Here is a 22,103-nt window from a genome sequence, read left to right as displayed (position 1 = left end):
CCACTGGAAATGACTCCGGTAAAGATAACGACTTCCAAGAGACCAAGTAAGACAAATTCCCAACTAGCAGTGATGGATCTGCCAAGAGGCCTTCAAGCTTTACCTGGCCAATCTCCAAGCCTGTTCTCCCCACTACATTTTGCTGCAGAGGCTTTTCTCTGCTCTACTTCAGCTCGCCAACTCCATCATCAGCTCCGCTCCCCGCAACTATTCATTTAAGATTCCTGAGGGAAAAAAGCAGTTAGTTACTCCCTCAAAAAACTAGAGTATCAGAAAATAACAAACAAAAAACTTGCAGTGAAAGTAGCCCAGGGGACGTAATGGTTAAGCCCTTGACTGCTAACCAAAAAGATCATCAGTTCAAAACCGCCAGAGGCTCCTCAGAAGAAAAGATCTGTGGATCTGCTCCCGTAAAGATTACGGCCTAGGAAATGCTATGGAACAGTTTTTCTCTGTCACATGGAGTCACTATCAGTCAGAATCAACTCTCCAGTACCCAACAACAACAAAACACTTGCAGTGAGAAAAATCACCTGTTAAATTTCAAAGTAACATCCTGACTATTCACCATGCAAAGATTTTTACTTGCCACTGTTCAATTTATTCAAACCTCAGTAATCTGATAAACAGTTCTTAAGTACCACGGTGGATAAGCACCATCCTAGTAGCTGTGGGCTGGGTGGCAAGAGAAACCTATCGCCCTCAAGGAGCTCGTAAGTCTGGCCAAAGAGGAAGGAATTATTCATTAAAGGACAAAATAGTAGGGCAGAAATAATAGGTTCAAAATAAGTCATATAGATATGCTAGCAATGCAAAGAGGTCAAAGAAATCAGCTGACGGTTGGTTGAGGTGATATAGTAGTAGGCTGAATGGTGGCCCCAACAGATATGTCCTTATCCTGACCCCTGGAACTTAGGAATTTGATCTTATTTCAAAAAAGGATTTTGCAAATGTAATTAAGTTAAAGATCTTGAGATGAGACCATGCTGGATTATCTGGGTGGGCCCTAAATGTAGTCACAAGTGTCCTTATAAGAGGAAGGCAAAGGGAGTTTTTACACAGGTGTACACAAAGGGCAATGTGACAACAAATGCAGAGATTGAAAATGGAGGAAGGAGCCACAAGCCAAAGAATACAGGCAGCCACAAGAAGCCAAAGAAGGCGAGGAAATGGTGATTCTCCCCTCAGAGCCTCCAGAACTATGAAAGAATACATCTGTGTTGTTTTAACCCACTGAATTTACGGTAATTTGTTACAGCAGCAACAGGAAACTAAGACATCAAATTTTATGTTTTCTCTTCTGAAATCCAGGTATACTTTTCTTCCCCTGAATTCTTCCCGATGACTCTTCCTTGCTTTTCCCCTTGGTTCACCTAAGCTGCTCCTGTTTTATTCTTCCAAAGCTTACTTTCCAAATTCCATCTCCCTACATTTTAATATTTCCTAACTCAGTTGCTTCCCACTTTAGAGCCCTTCAAAGCTCAACATTACTTACCTACATATACCTACATTACTTACCTAGAGAGATAATCTAATTTATTCACGTACCCAGGAGCCCTGCTGGCACAGTGGTTAAAGCTTCAACTGCTAAATGAAAGGTCAGTGGTTTGGACCCATCAGTGGCTCCGAGGGCAAAAGATGTGGCTGTCTGCTTCCATAAAGACTTACAGCCTTGAAAATTCTATGAGGCAATTTTACTCCATCCTACAGGGTTGCTATTAGTCAGAATTGATGTGATAACATTTTTTTTGTTGCTGTTGTTTTTTTAACTCACACACCCATCTTGACCCATAAAGGATTTAATAAGCTGGTGCCTTCTGGCATCATGGAAATGTTTTATTTCTTCATCTGCATGATGATTATACGGTTGAATACAGATGTAAAAATTCATTGAGCTGTATGCTTAGGATTTGTGCACTTTACTGTATGTGTGCTATACCTCAATAAAAAAGAAAAGGAAAAAAAAAAAGAGTAAGCTGATTCTACCTCCTCTCCAATGGAGAACAGAACAACAAGGTATATCACACTGGGAAACCCAGGTTTATGCTCAGAAGAGACTGGATGGGTGAAGAAAAGACTGAGCATAAAGGAATATTCATAGAAAGTCCCCAGACGGGGTATGTGAGATAAGCCCTTGAAAAGGACATCAAAAGGAACAAACAAAAAAAACAAAAACAACCAAAAAAGGAATGAACTAGATACCAAGAGTTTAGAAGGGGGTTGCACAGAAGAGTGTCTTTCAAATATTTTGATCCCCACCCATAATAGTCTACATTTCAGCCTATTACACATATACATACATAAAACTGAAACAAAAATTTCATAAAATAATTCTTATCATTACAACATGTGAGTTTCTCATGAAAACTTTCATTTCCATTTTTATTAATGCTGGGTGTGACTCACTAAATTGATCTAGTAATGGACTGCAGCCCACAGCAAAGCACTAAGGTATGGATAGAGGAACTGAACAGGAACATGCTGATAACTTCAAAAAGGTTACTTTCCTCTAATTTTACAGCTATAGGAAAGAAAATTTATAGAGCTTTTAGTTTACAACACCAAAACCAAAAACCAAACCAGTTGTTACTGAGTCGATTTCAACTCATGACAATCCCATGTGTTACAGAGTAGAACTGCTCCATAGAGTTTTCAAGGCTGTTACTGGTCAGAAGCAGATTGCCAGGCCTTTCTTCCAAGGTGCCTCTGGATGGGTTCGAACCACCAACCTTTCAGTTAGTAGCCCATCACTTAACTGTTTGCACCATCCAGGGAGTCCTTACTTTATAAAAGACAGCCAATTGAAAAAAAAAAAAAAAGCCTTAAAATACAACATAGGAAACAATCTTTTTTCAAAGGAAAAGTTTTTAATTTTCTCATTAAAATTTTCTGCTTAACCACTACCAAGTTCCAACCCATATGAGTCCCAAATGTGAAACTCAGTTTGATATTGAAATTCAATTCAAGGAACATATCTGCTGTGAGATATACAAAGGTAAACAATACATGGTCCTTACCTCCTAAGAGTTTATAATCTACCATAGAAGGAAAAAAATGGCTAATAACTAACAGAAGAATTACAAACAGCATGCTCTGTGAAGACAGAGGAGGGAGAAACTGATATTAGCCACGGGATAAGACAAGACAGAGGCTGCAGAGAGAAAAAGATGACACTTGAACTGGGAGGACCTTAAGATAGAGGAACATAGACAGGACAGTACACAGAAAAGTCTGGTGACATTTAAAATTGGTGGTTTTAAAACACAACCCTGAAACTCTTGGGCACCCTTCCCATCAAGAGGTTTGATCCACATCTCCTCCCCTTAAATCTCAGTTCTGTGACAGCTTGACCAAGAGAATACAGTGTAAGTTTCCAGGACCATGCCTTAAGAAACTGGCAGCTTCACTTCCTGCCTCTTGAGACACTTGCTCTTGGAACGCAGATGCCATACTCTGAGGAAGCTCAAAATATCCCATGTAGAGAGACCACATGTATGTGTTTCAGCTGACAGCCCCAGCTCAGCTCCTAGCTGACTGTCACCATCAACCACCAGAACTGTGAGTAAGTCTTCAGATGACTAGGCCTCAACCTTCAAGTATTCCCAACAGAGACCCCAGACATCATGGAGCACAGACAAGTTGTCCTCACTGTGTGCTTTACAAATCCCTGACTCGCTACACTCTGAGCATAACAAATGGGTATTGGTTTATGCCACTGAGTTTGGGGTGGTTTGTAGGCAGCAACAGACTAACTAGAACGATAGGCAATTTAGCTGGGTTATAGTCAAGAGTACAAGACATGGTAGAAAATAACCATAGGGAAGAGTTGGAAAAACGATGCCACTTATTTTAAAGGTCAACCTTTTAGAGTAGCTTGGAATTTATTATTTATGCAATGGTGAGCAGTTGATGGGTTGAAGGTCAAGGGAATTCTATGATCAGATTAGGAATATTATGTTAGCAATAGTATGCTGGAGGGATCTCCAGCGAGGTCAAGGGAACATTTGACATGGATACAACAACCTTGAGTGTAGCTGTCATACATTTCCCAATTTTACAAACGAAACATTTGAGAGGGAAAGATACTCTAGAATAACCTGACCTAATCCAGTAGCAAATCCCATTCGCTCTATCTTCAAAATATATCCTGATTCCAACCAAACCTGGTCCAAATCATCACTATCTCTTACTTAGACCAGTGCTTATTCATCCAAGTTTATAATGCATAATGGACCAATTCTGTAAAATGCCATGTTCAGCAAGGTAGGTCCACTGATAACATGTTCTGTCATGGGAATGTCAAATTGTCATAAGTTTCTAAACACTTAATTTCAATTTCTGTACCTATCTCATTACAGATCAAGAACAAATGGTTCTCTATACCAGCACTACTGGACTACTGTTTCCAAATTCCCTACAGATTTTAATCTTCACTTCAAGATCTGGGGCCCAGAAATCAGAATTCCAAGGAATTCCTGAAATTAGAAATTATTTTTAAAATACTTCCAAAATTCTTCACTCACTATTATGAATATCTTTAAAAAATTGTTTGATAAATAAAAAATATTAAGTTTAGTAGTATTTACAGAAACTGTAATATTCCAGCATTGGGAAGTGCCAGCAAACATTACTGTATGGTATTCAAATAACCTAGCAAGGTTAATAGCACTACCCAGAAACATGTGTCAAACTTGCCAATTTAAGGACTTATTTTGCTTCCAAAACCTATTAACTCTTGGCACACTACTCATAGGATTTTATAAAAAATACTCCACGCATAAATTTATTAATATTTATTTCATTTGCAAGAATGACTCATTGTTAGCAGCAGACAGGACCACGAACATGCACATATAACCTGGCAACAGCAACAAGCAAGTCTGACTGGTGAAATCATGACCACTTCTCTCCTTCATACTCCTGTCTCAATTCCCGGAATAGTCGACCTTAACCTTCTACTCCATGTGTCAGCATTTCCTGCTTGTGCTTTCAACTTGAAGTCAATGAATTCCTTACAGCCAGTAACATCTCTATGTTGACTGTGGCTACTATATTGGGCAACGTATGTATAGAGAACTTTAAAGGACAGAGATTGAAAAAGACAGGAATAAGCAATCTCAGAACAAAAATTTTGTGAAGAAGAAACAGAGAAGTCATCAAAGAACCAAGTCAGAAAAAAAGTGGTCGCCAGATAGTTTGGAAAAACGAATAAGGGAAAAAATGTCAAGAGACAGACCAAAGCCCCGGGCAAGATTTGGGAGTGGATTTAAAACACTTAGAAAGAAGGTGGCATTTCCTGGGAACCCCAATACTATAAACGAGTCATCAAGATTAGCTTGATTTGCTTTTCCAGTAAGGTTCCTAAACTAGCAGTTTAGGAAAAGATACACATCTAGTTTTATCAAGGCATTTGACAAAGTTTCTTATGAAATATTTGTGGTCAAATGGTTTCAGGGGGCATCTAGGTCAATTGGCATAAGAAAACGTTTTAAGAAAACGGTCTGCATCCTACTTTGGTGAGAGGTATCTGGGGTCTTAAACGCTAGCAAACAGCCATCTAAGATGCATCAATTGGTCTCAACCCACCTGGAACAAAGGAGAATGAAGAATACCAAAGACACAAGGTAAATATGAGCCCAAGAGACAGAAAACTCCATCACCCTGAGACCAGAAGAACCAGATGGTGCCTGGCTACCACCGATGACTGCCCTGACAGGGAAAACAACAGAGAATCCCTTGGAGCAGGAGAACAGTGGGATGCAGGCCTCAAATTCTTGTAAAAAGACCAGGCTTAACTGTTTGAGGCTAAAGGGACCCTGGAGGTCATGGTCCCCAGACCTTTTGTTAGCCCAAGATTGGAACCATTCATGAAGCCAACTCTCCAGACAGGGATTGGACTGGACTATAAAATAGATAATGATACTGGTGAGGAGTGAGCTTCTTGGCTCAAGTAGACACATAAGAGGGGAACAGCAGCTGGCTGGATGGACATGGGGAATACAGGGTGGAGGGGAGGTATGTGCCATCTCAGGGGAAGCGCAGCTAGGAGTACATAGCAAGGTGTGCATAATTTTTTGTATGAGAGACTGACTTGATTTGTAAACTTTCACTTAAAGCACAATAAATTACTTATTTAAAAAAAAAAAAATTGTGGTCAAGATGGGAAAAAAAAGACTGTAGTACCTGTAAATCACGGCATTCAAAGGGTGCTGTTTAAAGAACTCAGGTTTTTCTAAAATGATGGATCTGGGATTCAACATGATGAAAAGGCTATTGCCATGAGCTGAACCTTGACAAAATGAATATTAATCAAGTTAAATTTGAAGACCTACATATTGTAAAGGGCATAAAGACAAGGGCATAAGTACAGTGTGAGGAAGACAAGACCTAGCAGCAGCATCGATGAAAAAAAAGACTTTGGCATTTCTGTTCATAGTCAACTCAGTAAACAGGGCAATGTGGCTACCTGAAATACAGCAGTCTTCGTTGCATAATACAAGCATAGAAGCCAAAATTAAAGGAAAGAGAACCCCATCAGGAATATGGAAATCTATCTTTAGATACTAATTTTTAAAGGCTTTCAATCAAACAGAAGCATGAGAAACAAGGTGGGCAGAATATTGATGACTTGGGAGCTCAGGAGATGTTCTGCTTAGAAAAAAGAATATTTAGAGTGAATATGATAGCTCTGATCACATAAAAAAATAGTATTAGGCTATTATGTATAGCTGAAAAGAGAAGAATTAGAACGGATGGACCAAAAAAAAAAAAACTTTGTCAGAGGTGGCCAAAGACAGAGTAGGAACTTCGTAGATAACTGAGTCCCCAAACTTTACAGAATTTCAGCAAAGGCTGAGGGTTCACTCTTACTGTTGTTGGGTGCCATCGAGTTGATTCCAACTCATAGCAACCCTATGGGACACAGCAGAACCAACCCAAAGAGTTTTCTTGGTTGCAATCTTTAAGGGAACAGATCACCAGGTCTTTCTCCCATAGAATCACTGGTTGGATTCAAACCACTAACCTTTTAGGTTAGCAGCCAGCAAGGGGTTCACTAGCAGAGTACAATGTAAAGCAATTGCAGGCACTGGATGATTGGACCCAATAACTCCTTCCAACCTTGTGACTCTACATTAAGAAGGGACCACTGAATCAGTGATTAGAAAGACACAAACACCCATGAGATAGACGTTCACCTCCCAACTTCGCATTTCACAAACATTTAATGAACAGGAGCAACTTCAGAAGAACACTGGGAGAGGAAGACAGCACATTATGTTTTGAAGAAGACTAGGGGCTGAGGAAGTAGCCACAATAAATGTGGACTCATTTTTTAAAATGCTTCCTCCTCAGGAAGCAGTTAATGAAAGTCATGGGATTCAAAATAGTTTAATGATAGGGAAGACAAGCCTATTTCTAATCTCAAGGGAAAAAGTCAGTAAAAAGGATAAATTGGAGGAGTTAGGGAAAAGGGACAGAGAAAAAATGAAGAGAAAGGAAGACCTTGGAAAAGGAATATGAAACTAGACTCAACTTCCAAGCATGACCAGAGTTAAGTGCTGGCTAACAAGTTTAAGACACATCTTCATATATACAAGCTAAAGTATTAAAACATACTTTCTTTTAAATAATTACTCAAACACATAATAAATAAGTACCATTTTTAAGACAAGCATCACGAACTCCTGTAGTTCCATGATCTCAAAACGGTACTAACCAATTGGTATTGAGTCAATTCCAACTCATAGCAACCCTATCGGACAGAACAGAGCTCCCCCAAACTTTCTGAGGGAGCCTGAGTGGTGCAGTGGTTAAGAGTTCAGCTGTTAACCAAAAGGTTGGCAGCTCAAATCCACCAGTTGCTCCTTGGAAACCCTATGGGGCAGTTCTACTCTGTCCTATAGGGTCACTACGAGTCAGCCAGGGTTCAGGTATCAAGTCAATTCCCATTTACAGCAACCCTATAGGACACAGTAGAGCTGCCCCATAGGGTTTCCAAGTCTATATATCTTTACAAGAGCAGAATGTCACATCTTTTTCCCTTAGAGTGGCTGGTGGGTTTGAATCACCAACCTTCCAGTCAGCAGCTGACTGCTTAACCACTGAACCACCAGGGCTCCTGTAAATGGTATTAATTCCCAGTAAATACACAGTTCACATGAAAGTCCTAAAATATCTTTGGAGTATTGTATTTTTTAAAAAAACATTAAAAAAAAAAAAAAACTGAAGATTCCTTTAAAACCATCTAAATGTCATAGTATCAAAGTTAGATGAAGCAAGGGAGGATGCTCTTAATGGATTTATTCTTCTGGCATTAGGTACTGATAACTGTACCAACATGCTGAATGAAAGACAATGTAAGGACCCAGTGCATCTATAGTAAATAGCATTTTAAAAAAAAAGTTGCTGCCCAATCGAGACCAGTCGATTCTGGCTCAAAGCGACCCTACAGGACACAGTAGAACTGCCCCATAGAGTTTCCAAGGAGTGGTTGGTGGATTCGAACTGCTGACCTTTTGGTTAGCAGCTGTAGCACTTTACCACTACGCCGCCAGGGTTCCCAAATAGAATTAGTGGATTACTTTAATAAAGTATTAGTATGTTGAGACGTCTGAGGAAGAAAGTTCTCCCACAAAACATAACAGAGATAGTGATAATAACGTTTCAAAACTAGATTTTTTTTTAAAGTTAAACTGAATACGTAGTTCCATGCTTGGATATTTTTCAAAACGGAATAGGGTAGCGAAGTGATTGTTACTTACTTGAATTACTGTAACAGGTGGAGAGAAAATTCTGAAAGATCATCCTCGAAAGTGCTGCTACGATTGTTAGAAAATCCAAATCTAATCAGGTCCCTTTCTTGCCTAAAATCCCATAATAGCTAGCATAGTTGAGGATCTGTACTCCTCAGAAAAGAAGCCCAGGTGGCAGAGTGGTTAAGTGCTCGGCTGCTAACCCAAAGTTCGGCTGTTCAAACTCATCAGCCACTCCGAGGGAAAAAGATGTGGTAGTCTGCTTCCATAAAGATTACAGCCTTGGAGACCCTACGGGACATTCTACTGTGTTTTATAGGGTTGCTATGAATAGACTTGGTGGCAAGAGGCTTATTTCTCAGCACAAGGAAGCCCTGGTAGCACAACAGTTAAGCATTTGGCTGCTAACTGATAGCTTAGTGGTTCGAACACATTCAGCAGCTCCGCATAAAGATCTGCTTCCATAAAGATTACAAGCAAGAAAACTCTATGGGGCAGTTCTCCTCTATCACATGGGGTCACTATGAATCAAAATCAACTCGACAGCACCTAAGAACAACATTCCTCAGCACAGAATAAGGGTTTCTATGATATAGCCTTTACCCACCTCTCTAGCTTTATGTCTTATCAATTCGCACATGCACCTAAGCCACAGTTAAACTAACCACCTGCAGTTCCCAGCTTGTACCATGCTCTCTTCTGAAGTCTCTACATTTATACCGATTTTTCAGTGTGCTGGAGCACAAATGCCCTTCCCCTACATTGTCAGGCTTCTTGTTGTTAACTGCTGTGGAGTCAGCTCTGTACTCATGGCAATCCCACGCAGGACAGAACAAAATGTTGCCCGATCCTGCACCATCCCCATGATCTGTTGCAAATAGGGCTGTTGTGATCCACAGAGCTTTCATTGGCTTATTTTCAGAAGTAGATCACCAGGTCTTCTTCCTAGTCCATCTTATTCTGGAAGCTCCACTGAAATCTCTTCAGTATTAACATTTAAAAGAAGTCAAACCAGAGTCTCCTACATGGAAGGCTACATGGGAGGTGAGACTTTTACCACTGAAGCACCACTGCCCACCTATACTGCCAGGTTAATTCCCACTTACACTGAAAACCTGCATGCAATATCTCCTTGGGTCAGAACCTTCCCTACACCCTTGCCACCCAATTGGGTTAGATGCTTCTCCACTGGACTGGCTGCTGCACCTTCCGCAACCAGCGTGAGGGCAGCTCTTAGCAAGCTGTACTGTAACCACTGATTCGTGCATCTCCTTTCCTAGCCTGTTAATTCTGAGACCAGAATAGCAGCTTGGGTCCCTGTGTCACCAGCTCATATCGGCACGGGGTCTAGTGTGTAGTTGGTATACCCCCCCCAAAGAAAAAAAGTTGAACGATAAATTCATGAATCTAATAGACAATAAATTATTTTAATAGACAATAAAGAGCTTAAGAGAAAAAGCAGAAGCCTTTTTTTATCCCTCAGCACTTCACATCCGTCTCCCATAGACATATTTCCAGTTATTTACCTCCTTTGATTTACAAAGATTTGTTGATTATTTCAATTGCCAGCAAAATGGGATGCAACATAGAAATCACTGAAAGATCAAGAGCAAAGACAGAAAATGAGAAAGACTAGTGACTCTTTGCCATAAAATGGCCAAATCCAAAATGCACTGGGAAGTATATGTCTTTATCCATGAAACAAACTTGACACTCTCTCAATGTTACAGAAGAGTTAAGTGCCGTTTAACATTTTTCACAAATGCCAATTAACAACCAAGGGGTCCCCCACAAAGAAAACCTGTGATTTCAGACTTGCAAATGGCACTTTTAAGGTTTTGAATGGATGAAAGCACCATCCCAAGAAAAACAACTCACCTGTTCCCCACTACATACAACAGTCAAAGCAGCGGTGGGTGGTCTTCAGGAAGGGCTTTATAAACTGTAAATAAAAAAGTTCATTACAAATGCCAGCGGTTGTTACTGTCTGCACTACATTTGCCAGTTGATGATGCTTCAGTAGGAACGCAGTTGAGCCAAGTGGGGGGAAACGACTTTAAGTTCTCTGACTCATATTTTGCCCTTTTCTGCTCCCAAGAGAAACAAGCCCCTAACGGTACGTATTCTGATGACCAAACATTAACTCATCTGCCTAAATCTCTTCAATGACTAAAAAGTTCCTCGCACCATAGTGAAATTTCAGTGTAAAAGAGAGTGTCAAATTTGTGTTCCTTTTCCTCAACCCATGACTCCTTAAAAATAAAAAATAATTGAATGCACTCTGAAGTGCAGATTCTCATACATGACTCTACAAAAACACACTACACCCTATCAGCTCTTAGTAGAGGTAGGAAAAAAGTGCTATAATGTGCTTTGTCCTGTGGCTACAATTAAGGTTGAAAAACACCTTCAGTTTTCCCCCGTAAGACATCCTCAGATTTAAATTACTCGTCTCATCCTCATCACCCCTTGGTGCGCTCTTTTAAAAAGTACCTCAACATAGTTTCAGTTTCCCCAGAGCGACTCCTTTCGACTTTCAACTTTTCACCGCTCACTCAAAACCTCTGGTGTCCTGTCCTAACGTTTGCTCATCCCCTTTCTTTATTCTCTTTCATCATTCCCCTTCCCCAAATCCTAACACTGTATCTTTAATGACTCATGGGAAATTTCACTAAAAAAAAAAAAGACAGTGGTCTACTGTAACAAAGGAGCCTTGGTGACACAGTGGTTAAGTGCTCGGTCACTAACCGAAAGGTCGGCAGTTTGAACTCACCAACTGCTCCGTAGGAAAAAGATGTGGTAGTCTGCTTCCGTAAAGATTATAGCCTTGGTAATCCTACAGGCAGATCTACTCTGTCCTATAGGGTCACTATGAGTCAGAACTGACTCGACGGCAACAGGTTATTGTGGCAAAATGAAGACTAGAGATAGACGTGTAATACAAAACAACATATCCCTTGACTGAAAATAACCAAGTATTTATTGACTGCCCACTGTATGCCCCTGTAGGAGTTGCAAAACAAGATCACCTTTACTGAACTAAAAGCTTTGGAGAAGCGCTGATTCATCTTCATGGCCCTGATTCATTCTTGTGTCCCTCCAAACAGCTGATAGAGTATCTCATACATATAGAAGGTTCCTCCTTCTAAGTCAATTGGCAAAATAAATTCTATCATGAAAACGTTCTGCAACCCACTTTGAAGTGTGGCGTCTGGGGTCTTAAATGCTAACAAGCGGCCATCTAAGATGCATCAATTGGTCTCAACCCACCTGGATCAAAGGAGAATGAAGAACACCAAGGTCACACAATAACTGTGAGCCCAAGAGACAGAAAAGGCCACATGAACTAGGGGCTTACATCATCCTAAGACCAGAAGAACTAGATGGTGCCCGGCCACAACCAATGACTGCCCTGACAGGGAGCACAACAGAGAACCCCTGAGGGAGCAGGAGAACAGTGGGACGCAGACCCTAAATTCTCATAAAAAGACCAGACTTAATGGTCTGACTGAGACTAGAAGAATCCCGGCAGTCATGGTCCCCAAACCTTCTGTTGGCCCAGGACAAGAACCATTCCCGAAGACAACTCATCAGACATGCAAGGGACTGGACAACGGGTTGGAGAGAGATGCTGATGAAGAGTGAGCTACTTTTATCAGGTGGACACTTGAGACTGTGCTGGCATCTCTTGTCTGGACGGGAGATGGGAGGGTAGAGAGGGTTAGAAACTGGCAAAATAGTCACGAAAGGAGAGACTGGAGGGAGCGGGCTGACTCATTAAGGGGAGAGTAAATGGGAGTATGTAGTAAGGTGTGTATAGGCTTACGTGTGACAGACTGACTTGATTCGTAAACGTTCACTTAAAGCACAATAAAAAAACTTTTTTTAATAATTTTTTAAATAATTTTTATTGAGCTTTAAGTGAATGTTTACAAATCAAGTCAGTCTGTCACATATAAGCTTATATACACCTTACTCCATACTCCCACTTACTCTCCCCCAGTGAGTCAGCCCTTCCAGTCTCTCCTTTCATGACAATTTTGCCAGTTTCTAACCCTCTCTACCCTCCTATCTCCCCTCCAGACAAGAGATGCCAACACAGTCTCAAGTGTCCACCTGATAAAAGTAGCTCACTCTTCATCAGCATCTCTCTCCAACCCGTTGTCCAGTCCCTTCCAGGTCTGATGAGTTGTCTTCAGGAATGGTTCCTGTCCTGTGCCAACAGAAGGTCTGGGGAGCATGGCCGCCGGGATTCCTCTAGTCTCAGTCAGACCATTAAGTCTGGTCTTTTTATGAGAATTTGGAGTCTGCATCCCACTATTCTCCTGCTCCCTCAGGGGTCCTCTGAAAGCACAATAAAAGTTATTTTAAAAAAATAAAATAAAATAAAGCTTGAAATGTGCAAAGCCAAAAAAAAAAAAAGGCTCCTCAAGTCCAGAGAGGTTTGGGCCTCTTCCACTGTAGATGATTTCTGGTATTAAAATATGAAGAAATGTCAAAACAGGATGACAAAACTGTATATTATAGTATAAAATATCTACAAAACATACTATGCAATATAATTCAGGGGTCTCAAGATAATTACATGGTCCAGTAATGAGACACGAATGCAATGTTGTGTAATCGACAGTGCCTTTTTCATCCGTATGTCTGTGGGGCTCTATCATTGGAAGGTAATGTCAAAAAATTAAATGTGAAGCCCTTTGTGAGTGGGACATTTGGGCCAAAGAGTCCTCCTGGCCACCACTACCCAAAGTCTCTATAGTGGGTGACAGAGTCAATAAACACATAAAAACTGAACACATTATCTCTGCCCTCAAGGAATTTAGAAACTAATTGAAAAAAATAAAAAGGAAGACACTACCCCTAACATAATGGAAAAAATATTGCACCAGGAGACGAGGATTCCATCCTGGACCCATTACTAGGTCATTAATCACAGGCAGGTCCTCGATATTTAGACTTCAGGGTTGCTTTTTTCCTCCTGTAAAATGGAATAATGTACTTTCTGACCTGCCTCTTCCACAAGGTCATTAAGAGGAGCACATACAATGTGGTGTTGCTTCAGTCAACTACAAAGCCCTCCACAAATGTGAGCAACACAGGAGCAAAGGTTGAACACTTAATCACATGCTGCCTTATCAGCACAATTAAAAAAAAAAAATTAGATTGTTGTGTCCAGGGAATAACAAGGGACGCTTCTGGGAAGAGAGAGGGAAAAGGTGAGCGGCTATGATTTGAAAATGAGACCTGGTGGTGCAGTGGTTAAGCGCTTGGCTGCTAACAGAAAGGTCAGAGGTTCGAACCCACCACCAGATGCTCCACAGGAGAAAGATGTGGCAGTCTGCTTCTGTAAAGATTACAGTCTAGGAAACTCTATGGGGTGACTCTACTCTGTCCTATAGGGTCACTATGAGTCAGAATCAACTCAATGGCAATAGGTTATAATTTAAGGTAAAGCAATTTTAATGAGCCCCAAAGAGCTCCGGCAATTTTTCTGTGAATATCTGACTAGTCCTTGTAATTTTTATTCTTTGTTGAAATAACATAACCTTCAGTGAGTAACCAAAAGATGACTACTCCCCAAACAAGCCCTAATTTATTCCCTAAGGTCTCATACTATCCCCAGGCTTTTTCTTCAGTTAAAACTTCTAGAAAAAGTCACTTGCTGTAGGTACTTCCTCCCTCTCATCCCACCATAATCTGGTTTCCTCCCTCATGCTAAACTTACACAAACATTACTAATGATGTCCTAAGTTACCAAAACAAACTTCTCTCTAGAACTGTTATCCTACTTTGTTCATAGGGGCACTGGGAAGAACCTTCTCTTCCCTCCTGTGACAGGACCCTCTCCTTAATGTCCCTCCTACCTCTTGCTGTTCCAGACTCTTCTTCCAGGTTCCTTTTCCTTTTCATCATCCCATGGATGCTGAGGCTGATCCAACATCTCCATTCTTCCCCTTTCTCATTCCCCCCTCACACCCCCACCCAATCAGGCAATTTGATCCCCACCTAGAATTTCACTTCCACCTGGACCTGGAAAGGCTCTCATGTGTCTCCAGTTCAAGTCTTTCTTCTGAGCTATTAACTCTTTTCTTTGGATTAACCATCGGACATCTCCATCTGGCTGTGCCAAAGCCCCTCAAGCCCAACAAGCCAAACTGAGACGGTCACCTTCCTGCAATCCCCACTTCTCCCTGTTCTGTTATGTGATCACTATCTACCACCCACTGTAGCCTGCAGTTATCTGAGACTTTCCCCCACCCGACAGATCAGATCAGTCACCAAGCCTCAGCAGGTCAACCTCCTACACAGCTCTGCAATCTCCACCATCCTTTCCAGCCCTGGTCATTTCTTGCCCAGATTGCTGCTCCCCTGGCCTCCACATAAGGGTTTCCCAGTGTGTGGACCATGGACTATTGGTAGGCCTCTGAGATGATGCTAGGTGGTTTGTAAGTTTTTTCTTTTTAATCTGTAATTTTTTTTTTACTATTATATATTAAAAGTAGGACATCGAGATTGTTATTTCCACAGGTATCATTGCTTAGAACACACCTGCATGCATGTTAAAATCACCTGGGCATCTTTTAACATTCCAGTTCCAGACCAATTAAATCACAATCTCTGGGGGGGGGGCGGTGCACAGGTTTTTGAAGCTCCTCAAGTGCTTCCAATGGGAAGACAAGTTTGGGAACCACTGGCTTAGAATGAGCCTAAAACTGGCATTTAAGTGAAAAAACTGAGCCGACCATCCATTAAGTAAATAGTCATGCATACAACAGATAAGAAAGGTGTACTACTCACCCCGGTTTGACCAAGACTTCCTTGGGTTTAGCACTAAAAGTCCTGTATCCTGGGATCCCCCCAGCCCCTGCCCCGCCCTGCCTCAGTCTAGCTGAGGGACAGCTGGTCGCCTTACTCAGATAAGGCAAGCTATACGAAGGTTAGGAAAGAATGCATTTCCCGAAGTGTGTTCAATAGAATGCTATTTGCTATCCCTGGGGAGTTAACTAGCTGTGGGGCTACAAAAGGTTCCACTGCGGAATAAATTTGGAAGACACCAGGGATATCCCAGGATAAATGATTCAGTTAATGGCCTTCCTAACTGTGGGCTTCTCAGAACTTTCAATATACTATGCTAATTTTATCTAAAGAATGGCTACAATGTCCTAAAAGTCTCCAATGTATTTGAAAAACATTCTTAGTAAATGCTCCCCTGCGTGAGATCCTGGGTGGTACAAATGGTTAAATGCTCAACTACTAGCCAGAAGGTTAACAGTTCCAACCCACCCAGAGAAGCCTTGGAACACAGGCCTGGCGATCTGCTTCTGAAAGGTCACAGCCTTGAAAACCCTAAGGAGCAGTTCTACCCTGCACACGAGGGGTCGCCATGAGTTAGAACTGACTCAATGGCAACTAACAACAATGTCTATTTCCAGACAATTTTCAGAAAATATAAATGATACTGTCACCTTCTTATTTCAACCCTGTACTTAAAAGACAAATTTCTTATTGATTCATCTACTCTTCTCAGCTCTCCCATCTCTTACCCCTTCCTTGTACTCAGGTAGAGTGGTTCTCAAACTTTCCCAAGCATTCAAATCACCTGAAGACATTCTGCAATCCAGATTCTAAGTCAGCAGGACCTGAGAGTCTACATTTCTACAGAGTAGCACCCAAATGATGTTACTGCTGGTCCAAGGGCTACACTTTGAGTAGCAGGGCTGTAGTCGCACTCTTCTTTCTTTAAAGTCCTCCAACGATATGATCTTCCCTATAAGCCTCTCTGCTTAGAAGGCCCTTTCCTACCTGGCAACCTCCTATTCATCCTTCAAGACTCTCCAGAACATCATTCATCACTCCTCCGAGAGGATGGCCTCTGATGCCTTCTCAAACAGAACTTCACATCCCAACTGATTTATGCTTCATGGCTCTGTCTGGTGGTTCACTGCATTGTATTTCAGCTATTTATCTTTATGCCTCTCCCAAGCTGAGCCCATGGACAGCCTTTTTACCTTTATTTCCCCAGTGCCTAGCACAGAGTAGCTACTCAATAAATCTGTACTGAAGGAAGGAGTAGCCATGCAAAGGAGACTCTTGGCCCTAGAGTTTCCAAGGTGACGGCACCAGGTTTTTTTAATCTTTACAGGAGCAGACAGCCACATCTTTCTCCCGACGTTAGCACTGCACACAACCAAATCGCAAAGGATGAACTTCCTGTATTTTTTTATACTATACAAAAAATAGTTCCCAGGTTTCTGGAAATGAAAACTAAATCCAGATAATCTTCTGATTAACATTTAACAGACTAAAATCACCAGACACAGTGGGAAACGAACCACCACTTGACCTCTAAATCTGTGTTGTTCTACTTTACAGAGAATTCTTCTGACAATTCTAAGTTTAAACAAACCTGTGTGAAAAAAAGAGTACTCCAGCAGGTTTAATGTAGTCACAGCTGTCAAAGTCACGGGCAATGTATCACACTTAAGAGAGCATTTGAAAATGTGTCAATAATTATAATTAGACACTTGTACCAGATCTAATATACTTTCACTACCCTTTAACTTCAGCTCATGTGAAATTAAAACCAGTTTCTTAAAAATGCAACTCTCAGACCATAATTTAATTCTAAAGTAGATATAAAACCTGTCACACTACAGAGATCCAGTACATTTTACTCAAGGGGAGAAAAGGCCATGGTATTGTAATACATCATTTTAGGTAAGGTGGTCACCTTTAACGCTGAAAGAGTAAAATACATTATCGAGGTGACAATCTTCCAATATTTACTTCACTCGTTTGTATTTAAATATTTTTCTCTTCAAATTTATGCATGACCCATGGCCCAGATATGACAACTGTTAACATTTTGGTTAATTTCCTACCAGTTGCTTTGTTCCTCTACATCCATATGTAGGTATATAACCATAAATCTAGAATTATACTATATATATATGTCTTAGTGTCCTGCTTTTTCTGCTTAACATTATTTTGTACACTCTCCACAGTCATTCATTCCATACATTTCTGAATGCCTACCATGGACTAGGCAGAATAGCTGCCATGTAGAGTTGGACCCCGACTCTGCCCCAGCTCATAGTGAACCCATGCAAAATGGGATTAGACTGTTGTGACCCACAGGGTCTTCTTTGGCTGATTTTTTGGAAGCAGATCGCCAGCCTTTCTTCCTAGTCTGTCTTAGTCGAGAAGCTCCACTGATACCTGTTTAGCATCATAGCAACACACTCAAGCCTCCCCTGACAAAAGAATGGTAGCTGCACATGAGATACACTGGCCAGCAATCAAACCTGGCTCTCCTGCATAAATGGCAAGAATTCTACCACTGAACCATTTACAGCAGTGGAAGTATAACAGTGTGCACGTGCACGCGCACACGGGCACACACACACGAGTACCAAAGTGCCATTTCACCATTCCTTTCTCCCAGAGCTCAGAATCTAATGAGGCAACAGACAATAAACAGGTAACCAACTGCAAATCATGGTAACTGCTATGAAAGAAATTAATTACACTCCTTCATATTTACCTCACAGATATACGAGTAATATATATGTATATACGGTAGGATAAGTAAATACAGAAAAGAAGGAAGGGTCTAACTAGATGGAATAGCCCAGAAAAGCCTCTTTGAGAAGGTGACTTTTAAGGCAAGACATTTTTAGAGATTACATAATATTTCATTTTATGAAAACGTATGTATATATTATATATGGTACACATACCTAATATACATATATACATGTATATTATACATATATAAAGTAAACCTTTATTGTAGAACTTTTCAGCTGTTTCCTTTTTTGGTACTTGCATAACACTTGTACATCTTTTTTCTTTTTAAATAAGGATACAAGTTGTTGGCTTTTTTTTTTTTTTTTTTACAGAAGTAACTAAGGGCTCAAAAACTTCCCAGGAAAAGCACACTTACAATAGCAGCCTCAAATTTCCAAGTCTTTCAAATGAAAAATACAAACATGTGGCTTAATTTGTGGAGAACCAATTATAAAGAAAAAGTACATTTCAGAGAACAAATATGAATTTTATACTAAATTTTGGTTACTTGTGTTTGAGTTTTTAAATCTATCTAATTTGGTAACCACCAGGAAATCCAAGCATCTTATTAAACTGTACCGGTTAAATGCCTCAAAATTTCCAATAATCCCTATTTTACCTTCTTCATATTATAAAATACTTTAAAAGATCAAAAGCTTTCTGTTCTGGTCTGCTCCAATGTCATAAATAAAATTTTGCTGTTTCTCAAAGACTGCCTATTGCTTTTTTTTTTTAAGCTATTATAAAAGTAAAACTTTTTCCTTAAGTCTAAAAATCCATTGTCTCTATTTTTGATCAGTAAGAAAAAGCTGACTGTATGAGTTTCTTGGTCACTAAATGCCTACTTACCACTCATGGTATTTTAAGAAAAAAAAAAAAGTCAGGCATATAAGCTCTGCTTTTAACATAAAGCACAAACCAGACAGGGTGCTTTAAAACAATCAAAGTAAAGCTGTGGTTAGCAAGGCTTCCAAAGCCCAGAGTTCTTCACAGACTCAAAGTTATGCAGGGGGTAAAAAAAGTCATCAAGGTCCATTTACTGGAAGGACCACAGGAGAGAGGGAGAGAGGAGGAGAAGGAAAGATGCTCTGAGAGAAGAGAATCAACAAATTATCAAACAAGAAATTACTTTAGAAATAGCCTACTCCCTACCTTTCTTCACAGAAAAAAAGGAAAGCACTGCAAATAAAAAGGTTAAGAAAGTGACTTTCTTGGGTCACACAGTTGGTTCACACCAGGGAGCAGGCTAGTGCTTAAGTCTTATGGGTCACTCTCTCAGGCTTCATTGATTTGCTTCATAAACACAAATCAAATCAAAAACCCAGTTCATGGTACAACCTCTACTAAAATTTAAGATAAAAACACACTTTGATCCAGCAATTCCAACCTCTGGTATATGCTCCACAGATACACAGGTTGTGTGCGTGCGTGTGTGGAAGTACACATAAAGATGGAGTCCCTGGACGATGCACAACAGTTAACACGGTCAAGTGCTAAATGAAAGGTTAGAGGTTCCAGTCCACTCAGACCCAAAAATTCAGCTATTGAAAACCCTATGCAGCACAATTCTCTGACACACATGGGGTCACCATGAGTTGGAATCGACTCTAAGTTAACTGATTTTGGTTTATACATAAATACAGTCACTGCAACTTGTAATGCATAATGTTACCTAAAATACCATGTAAAAGATTGGTTAAATTAATTATGGTTACACCCATACAGTGACATGCCATACAAAGAATGAGGTAACTCAGTTCATACTGATAGGAAAAAAATTTTCCAAGATATAATGGGATAAATGAAAAAAAGCCAGGGACACACATTGTGATACAATACATACAAGGAAAAAACATGTGTGTGTGTTTGTAACTGTGGAGATTATCACTGGAAGGATACACAATTACTTTTAATGATGGTTTGTCTTCAGAAAGGGAAAGTAGAGGGCTAGAGAACAAAAACTACTTGTCACCTTATATCCTTCTCATACTATGTGCACGTATTCCTTTCAAAACATAAAATCATTTTGAAAGCATAAATAAAGTTTCTTAATAAATAATTTGAATTCTAAGAAAAAAAATGATAGGAATCCATACTAAGATGTCTAGTTATAGTCTGCCACATGGGGCCACTATGAGTTGGAAGCAATTCGATGGTACACAACAACATGAGGCACACAACAACCACAACATTAGCATATACATGTAATGAAATGAAGCTATCCATCTATTGTTTTAAAATACACAAACTCAAAAAACTTTTTTAAGTCAGACTTCTAATGCCCCAAACGAAGACTGAAATGTCTCTATGAGAAGAGAAACTTCCGCCAGGGAAATTTCCATGCACGACACCCACATCTGTGAAAGATTCTCCTTACCCATGCTTAGAATGTCCTAAGACAATAGGGATCAAAAAGGAGCTAAAGTGGGGGAAGGGAGAGAAGCTGAGGTGGGCCAAATTGATTAAGCAACAATGGGTTGGAAGGAATCCTAAGCAAATAGCTAAGCGTGGAAAAAAAAATTGAGTTTGAAAAGGACATTTCATTACAAACTAGCTAAAGGCAAGAATGAATCCCAAGCACCAAGCAAAGTCATTCTCCCCTGGCAGGGCTCCATCTCAGGGCTCTCCATCTCAGGGCTTCCCATCCCAGGGCTCCCCATCTCAGGGCTCCCCATCCCAGGGCTCCCCATCTCAGGGCTCCCACAACCTCTTTTTCTGTCACCTGTGATACAAAAAACTTCATTGTTAGGATCCATCTCACCTAAAACAGAATCAGTGAAATAGGCATAAACATAAGTTACAAGTGTCACCCATCAAACAGCATATCTGTTCATTCTATGAGCAGATGTTCAAAAGTTGAAGAACTGTTATTTACTTCTTTATTAGGACAAACATTTGATTTATTTGCAAGATAAGGCTCTTGCCCCCCAAAAAGTCAATAAGAGACTTTGAACTGTTTGTAGTAGTTCATTTTATCCTTCTGACCTCATCTTCCTTGCTTCCCATTTCCAAATGGGTCTTCTCCCAGGGCATTCTCCTCTCCCACAAATCCAAACACAGAGTCAAAGCTCCAAGCCCTATCTCCAAGGTTCCAAAACCATATTCCCAACTATATTCACTGGCTCTTAAGTAAGCCCTCTTCTAAATATTATTCTAGGAGAACCTGAACCCCAGTACCACACCCCATACCAACCAGCATGTCTTGCCAACCTTCCATTTCTTTTTAAGATCAACACCATTCTCCCAAGTCATTCAAAAGTTTCAAAATTCAGATGATCTTACCCCCTACTGCCCTTTCCTTCCCTCCCATAACAAAAGGGTTTATTCACTAAACCCTGTGGCTTCTCCAGCCTAAGGCCAAAACTGTTTTTTTCCATCTATTCTCTATTTCCTCTTAGCAGCTAGCCATCCCACACTTAACACTGGGCTGTTGTTGGCTGACCAAGTTCTTAGCTTCTCTGGTGACCCCATGTACAACTAAACAAACTGCTACACTGTCCAGGTCCTGCACCATTTTCCCAATCAGCTGCAGGTCAAACCGTTGTGACCCACAGAGTTTTCACTGGTCGATTTTCAGAAGTAGGTCTCTCTTTTCAGTCCATCTTAGTCTGGAAGCTGACTTCTCAGCATCACCTTGTCATCAGTGTTGAACAGAACTCAACTCTGATCTGTAGTAAGCCCAGGGGCCACCAGTTTTGAACTTCTGCTATAAAGCACAGGTACTTGGGAATTAACAGCCCAAGTTTAAGTTCAGATGTTTGACTTAGACATGCC

The 22,103-nt window shown here is 40.5% G+C and overlaps 1 protein-coding gene across 11 annotated transcripts in view; it reads right to left on the bottom strand.

The window, feature by feature from the left end:
- ACVR1 (activin A receptor type 1) overlaps nucleotides 1-22,103 on the bottom strand; it is a 162,416-nt gene that overhangs the window by 131,622 nt on the left and 8,691 nt on the right. The window contains exon 1 of one of the 11 annotated variants that reach the window (XM_064287112.1): nucleotides 104-2,784. The exons of the other annotated variants lie outside the window; for them this stretch is intronic. The gene's annotated coding sequence lies outside the window, so the exon portion shown is untranslated. Of the gene's footprint in view, nucleotides 1-103; nucleotides 2,785-22,103 lie in introns of those variants that run through there. 11 annotated transcript variants of the gene reach the window in all.

The sequence above is a fragment of the Loxodonta africana genome, chromosome 6, assembly GCF_030014295.1.
Source record: "Loxodonta africana isolate mLoxAfr1 chromosome 6, mLoxAfr1.hap2, whole genome shotgun sequence".
Classification (NCBI taxonomy): Eukaryota; Metazoa; Chordata; class Mammalia; order Proboscidea; family Elephantidae; genus Loxodonta; species Loxodonta africana.
The sequence above is the reverse complement of the archived record's forward strand: the minus strand, read 5'-3'. Positions and strand labels throughout refer to the sequence as shown.